Source organism: Muntiacus reevesi, chromosome 2, assembly GCF_963930625.1.
Source record: "Muntiacus reevesi chromosome 2, mMunRee1.1, whole genome shotgun sequence".
Classification (NCBI taxonomy): Eukaryota; Metazoa; Chordata; class Mammalia; order Artiodactyla; family Cervidae; genus Muntiacus; species Muntiacus reevesi.
In genome coordinates, this window is record NC_089250.1 from 257,570,324 (window position 1) to 257,577,349 (window position 7,026).

A 7,026-nucleotide genomic window follows, 5' to 3' on the forward strand; every position below is an offset into this window, starting at 1 on the left:
GCAAGAGCCACAGGCTCTTTTTAGAACAATGCCAACATCCTCTAATAAAAACTTCATGGATATAGGGTTATAGTTACCATCTTTCTAAATTCCATATATATGTGTTAGTATGCTGTAATGTTCTTTATCTTTCTGGCTTACTTCACTCTGTATAATGGGCTCCAGTTTCATCCATCTCATTAGAACTGATTCAAATGAATTCTTTTTAACGGCTGAGTAATATTCCATGGTGTATATGTACCACAGCTTCCTTATCCATTCATCTGCTGATGGGCATCTAGGTATGTAAAACAGAAAAAGAGACACAGAAGTACAGAACAGACTTTTGAACTCTGTGGGAGAAGGTGAGGGTGGGATGTTTCGAAAGAACAGCATGTATATTATCTATGGTGAAACAGATCACCAGCCCAGGTGGTATGCATGAGACAAGTGCTCAGTGCACTGGGAAGACCCAGAGGAGTCGGGTAGAGAAGGAGGTGGGAGGGGGGATCGGGATGGGGAATACGTGTAACTCTATGGCTGATTCATGTCAATGTATGACAAAACCCACTGAAATGTTATGAAGTAATTAGCCTCCAACTAATAAAAAAAAAAAAAAAAAAACTTCATGGACCATGAGACCTGCAACTCCTGGACTCGGGAATCTGATCTCAACCAGGTCAGTGAGACACATACACACACACACACCCCTCCCCTACCAGCAGGCAGGTCAGCACAGAGAAAGAGCAGTTCAGCTCTTGGGGAGGATCACTCATGGGTGGGCTGTCCTGGCTCCCCTTGGTTGGCAGTTCCCTGATCTGCTCACTGCTGTGTCTCTGGATTCAGTCAACCCCTCCCACCCTAGTCCTTCAGAAATTGCTCCAACATAAGTTAGTTTTAGCTGCTCTAGATTTCCACATGAATGGGGACATGCAGTATGGACTCTTATGTAAGGCTTCTTCCATTTAGTAAACTGTTATTTTGATTCATCCCTGTTGTAAACTGTTATTTTGATTCATCCCTGTTGTTTGTTGCCTGTTATCAGGAGTTCTTTCCTTGATAGTTGAGCAGTATGAATTCTTTGTGATTTGCTTTTCTGTCCTCTTGTGGGTTGGCACCAGAGGTATTTCCAGATTTTATTAAAAATAAAGCTCTTTGCAAAAGTGCAAGCATTTTTGTGTACACATGTTTTCATTTCTTTTGGTTAGATTATTAGATGTGAAATTGTGGTGTCAGAATAGGTGTATGTTTAGTTTTACGAGAAACTGCATGACTTTTTTTTCAAAGTGGTTATACCATTTTACATTCTGATTAGAAGTGAGAAGGGTTTCAGCTGCTCCACACCCCTGAGCACATTTGGAGCTATTCAACTTGTAACCTTTATCCTTTCTGATGGTTGTGTAATGGTATCTCTCACTGTGGTTTAATTTTAATTTTCCAATGACTAATGGTGTTGAGCAATTTTTTAAAGGGTTTATTGAACATTTGTGAATCACCTTTTGGGAAGAGACTGTTCAAATGTTTTGTACATTTTATACTGATTGGTTTGTATTATTATTATTATTTTAAATTATTATCCTTAAGGGGAAAAGAAATTCAATGGGAAAAGTAAAATGAGAGTTAGGATTTAGGCATCTCATTTAATGATCAGTATTTTGTGTGAGGACAGGTACAGGGGCAGACAGGTGGAAGCCTGGCAGTTGGAACAGTAGGTCAGTGTCTTATAATAAGGCAGTAGCTAGAATCTGCAAGGTGAAAGTGACCAATGGCAGGAGTGTCTGCAGTTGCCACCAAAAGGAAGAGAGAACAGGCAGGCTGGGTGGCACTACAGTCTGCAGTGGCCTCAGATTTATCTCCAGACACCATGTGGTTCTACTGGAGCTCAGCTTTCTCCTAAAAGCCTAGGGCCTCACCAATGAGTATGCAGGGAACCTGGGAGAGAGAGGCAGCGCTCCTTCTTCCAAAAACAGTGGCAGTGGAAGCAGCAGGGGTGTGGGAATTTTTGTGTACAGAGCCTAAATCTGGCAGATGTGGGTAGAGAGTTTTTTTGGACGGAGCATCTGGAAACTTTCCTGTTTTCTCTGACTTCAGAGAGACTGGACATCTGGGTATACGGCCTTCATCAAGCTTTTTCTTTGCTGACCTCTTTGGCAGCAGAGGCAGGATGAGAGTGGGCCAGACACTCCTGCTGCACCCAGATCAGTTCTCCAAAGACAGAGGAAGTCTCCAGTAGGGCTTGTAAGAGCTGGTGATGGGCTCATAGAAGGTGTTTTCACTCTTTTTTTTTTTTTTCCTTATATGGCTGCATCTGGTCTTAGCTAAGGCACACAGGATCCTCCTTGCATTAGGAAGGATCTTTCATTTCGGAGCCTGGGCTCAGCAGTTGCAGCACGCAGCTGAGTTTGCCTCATGACATGTTGGCTCTCAGTTCTCTGACCAGGGATCTAACTGGCAGCCTGTGCAAGGTGGATTCTGAACCACTAGATGAGCAGGGAAGTCCCTGTCTTCACACTCTTACTCAGCTTGTCTTCTGGACTCTGGGAATGGAGGTTTCCCTCAGGAAGCCCAGGACCCTACCAGAATCGAGTGAGGACCCTCTTGGTCTCCAGGGCCCTGTACGATGCTGGTACATTCCCACTGCTTTGGGCCAGGGCAGGAGCCCTTCTCTGATCATCTGTCCTATAATATTTTGTCCTCCTCGGCCCTTCCTTTTCTAGGGCGTTCAGTCCAGTTTCCTTCAGGCAGAGATCTAGGGCTGACTGGATGGCCCAGGCTTCACAAAAGCCTGCTCAAGAGCTATTTTGCACCCTGCAGGAGGAGTCTTCAACATTCCTGGGTGGAGGAGCATCTTGGAAGAGCAAGCAGACAGTGATGGCTTCTGAGACCAGAAGAACAGACACACACACACACCACACTGAGGTATGGATCCACAGAGAGGAGCACTGAGCCTGCCAGATCAAGTCTTAGCCTCTTAGCTGTGATGTCAAACTGGGGTGGTAATCTCAGTCAACAGCCCAGGTGGAAGAGATTTATTCAGGCCAGACAGTGGGGACTGGGGAGCCGGGTGTGGAGCTAGTTAAGAAGTTGCCGGTGAAGAGAAGTTTGCGCGCTGAGGGATCCTCCGAGTGGGCTGGGAAGCTCAGAGAGGTCTCCTGGCTTCCGATTACTTGACAACGAGGGTAGCACCCCTGGGACACATGACAGAGGAAGGTGTGAGAGGGAAGGGCATGAAGTAGCGACAAAGGGCAAGGGCAAGGTCCAAAGCCCCAACCCCAGCGGGCCTCTGCCCCTCTGGAACTCCACGCAGGTACGAAGTGTTGCAGGTGTGCAGACTCAGACGTGCCCTCACGCCGGGAGGAACAGGAGGAACCATTCAGGCCAGCGTCCGTTCATCCTGCATCAGTGCGCGGGTCTGCGGGCTCGTAGCTCCTGGTGTGGGGACAGTGGCTTCTGTAGTCAGTGGCGGAGCTTCCTGCAGCTCTTTCTCTGGGGTCACCGGGTAAAGCAGAAGCTGCCCACGAGTCTGAGAAGCAGCCCAGATCTAGATGGTGACCCAGCTCACTGGGGTAGGTGAGTATGAGAAGCTCGATGATAGAGGGTAGGAGGGCTGCGCTGTCTTTTAGGGTGACTACCCACCCAGAGGGCCAGGGAGGCTTCTGCAGGACAGGTGCTGAGGAAGGAGACACCAGAGTGTCATGGGGCACAAGAAGCTGGAGCCTTTTTCTTTTTGGCAGTTGCCACTGATGTCATCATTTTGCTCTCCTTGTCCTGCACCCTGTTCTCGTCCCTCCTCTGAAGTCACCTCCCGAAATCCTGGAATCAAGCAACTTCTCTGAGGCTGACTTGAGCCTGGAGCCTCACCTGCTGCATCTCACCTGGAACATCTTTTAATTTCATGGCTGCAGTCACCATCTCCAATGATTTTGGAGTCCCAAAATATGAAGTCTGTCACTGTTTCCATTGCTTCCCCATCTACTTGCCATGAAGTGATGGGACTGGATGCCATGATCTTAGTTTTTTGACTGTTGAGTTTTAAGCCAGTTTTTTCACCCTCCTCCTTCACCTTTGTCAAAAGGCGCTTTAGTTGTTGTTCACTTTCTGCATAATGGTGGTGTCATTTGCATCTTTGAGGTTATTGATATTTTCCCCAGCAATCTTGATTCCAGCTTGTGCTTCATCCAGTCCAGCATTTCTCTTGATGTACTAAAGCTCAACATTCAGAAAACTAAGATCATGGCATCCAGTTCCACCACTTCATGGCAAACAGATGGGGAAACAGTGGAAACAGGGGCTGACTTTATTTTAGGGGGTTCCAAAATCACTGCAGATGGTGATTGCAGCCATGAAATTAAAAGACTCTTACTCCTTGGAAGGAAAGTTATGACCAACCTAGATAGCATATTAAAAAACAGAGATATTACTTTGTCAGCAAAGGTCCATCTAGTCAAGGCTGTGGTTTTTCCAGTAGTCATGTATGAATATGAGAGTTGAACTATAAAGAAAGTTGAGCACAGAAGAATTGATGCTTTTGAACTGTGATGTTGGAGAAGACTCTTGAGAGTCCCTTGGACTGCCAGGAGATCCAACCAATCCATCTTAAGGGAGATCAGTCCTGGGAGTTCATTGGAAGGACTGATACTGAAGCTGAAACTCCAATATTTTGGCCACCTGATGCGAAGAGCAGACTCATGTGAAAAGACCCTGATGCTGGGAAAGATTTCAGGCAGGAGGAGAAGGGGACGACAGAGGATGAGATGATTGGATGGCATCACCGACTCAATGGACATGAGTTTGAGTAAACTCCGGGAGTTGATGATGGACAGGGAGGCCTGGCGTGCTGTGCATGGGTTACAAAGAGTTGAACACGACTGAGAGACTGAACTGAACTGAACTCTGCACATAAGTTAAATAAGCAGGATGACAATATACAGCCTTGACGTACTGCTTTCTCAATTTGGAACCAGTCTGTTGTTCCATGTCCAGTTGTAATTGTTGCCTCTTGACCTGCATGCTTTATTCAAAAAGACACATATTAGTTCCCAGCTAATAGGAGGACACTTTATCAGACTGACACTGTGGTATTGTGCGTCTATTTGATTCTGCAGCTTTGGAGAACATCTAAATAAGGTCACTAAAGATTTCTGTCATCATTTGCATACTACATTTCCTGGAAATTTGCGTGTGTACCTTTAAGAGAAATGAGAGCCCCTCCAGGTCTCAGTTTCTGACAATCATTTCCAGCACCCCGCCTTTCCCCTGGCGCATGCCCAGTAGCCTGTGGTGGGCGTGTCTCCCCAGGTCCGCGGCCTGCTGCGAACTACATTACCCAGAAGCCCGGGCACTGCGGGGCTGTGACGCGGGACCAATGAAGGCCTTAGAGAGACGGCTTTCCATGCGCGTGAAATACATCTGGAGGGAATTTCCAGCGTTTTCTTATCTGTGGTGATCTTCATTTTGGTTGATTGATCTTCATTTGGTTTTGGTTGATCTTCATTCTGTTCGCCTGATCTGATTCTTGAGTATATGGTTAGTGGTCAGTTCAGTCGCTCAGCCATGTCCAACTCTTTGCAACCCCATGAACCACAGCGTGCCAGGCCTCCCTGCCCAACATCAACTCCCTGAGTCCACCCAAACTCATGTCCATTGAGTCGGTGATGCCATCCAACCATCTCATCTTCTGTCGTCCCCTTCTCCTCCTACCCTCAATCTTTCCTGACATCAGGGTCTTTTCAAATGAGTCAGCTCTTCGCCTCAGGTGGCCAAAGTACTGGTGTTTCAGCTTCCACATCCGTCCTTCCAGTGAACACCCAGGACTGATCTCCCTTAGGATGGACTGGTTGGATCTCCTTGCAGTCCAAGGGACTCTCAAGAGTCTTCTCCAACACCGCAGTTCAAAAGCATCAATTCTTCTGCACTCAACTTTCTTTATAGTCCAACTCTCATATTCATACATGACTACTGGAAAAACCATAGCCTTGACTAAATGGACCTTTGTTAGCAAAGTAATGTCTCTGTTTTTTAGTATGCTGTCTCAGTTCAGTTCAGTTCAGTCGCTCAGTCGTGTCCGACTCTTTGCGACCCCATGAATTGCAGCATGCCAGGCCTCCCTGTCCATCACAAACTCCCAGAGTTTACTCAAACACATGTCCATCAAGCCTGTGATACCATCCAGCCATCTCATCCTCTGTCGTCCCCTTCTCTTCCTGCCCCCAATCCCTCCCAGTGTCAGGGTCTTTTCCAATGAGTCAACTCCTCACGTGATGTGGCCCAAGTATTGGAGTTTCAACTTCAGCATCAGTCCTTCCAATGAGCACCCAGGACTGATCTGCCTTAGCATGGACTGGTTGGATCTCCTTGCAGTCCAAGGGAGTCTCAAGAGTCTTCTCCAATACCACAGTTCAAAAGCATCAATTCTTTGGCACTCAGCTTTCTTCACAGTCCAACTCTCACATCCATACATGACCACTGGAAAGATCATAGCCTTGACTAGATGAACTTTTGTTGGCAAAGTAATGTCTCTGCTTTTTAATATGCTGTCTAGGTTGGTCATAACTTTCCTTCCAAGGAGTAAGCGTCTTTTAATTTCATGGCTGCAATCACCATCTGCAGTGATTTTGGAGCCCAAAAAAATAAAGTCTGACACTGTTTCCACTGTTTGCCCATCTATTTCCCATGAAGTAATGGGACCAGATGCCATGATCTTAGTTTTCCAAATGTTGAGCTTTAAGCCAACTTTTTCACTCTCCTCTTTCACTTTCATCAAGAGGCTCTTTAGTTCTTCACTCTTTGCCATAAGGGTGGTGTCATCTGCATATCTGAGGTTATTGATATTTCTTCCGGCAGTCTTGATCCCTGCTGTGCTTCCTCCAGCCCAGCATTTCTCATGATGTAGTCTGCATATAAGTTAAATAAACAGGGTGACAATATACAGCCTTGATGTACTCCTTTTCCTATTTGGAACCAGTCTGTTGTTCCATGTCCAGTTCTAACTTTTGCTTCCTGGCCTGCATACAGGTTTCTCAAGAGGCAGGTCAAGTGGCCTGGTAT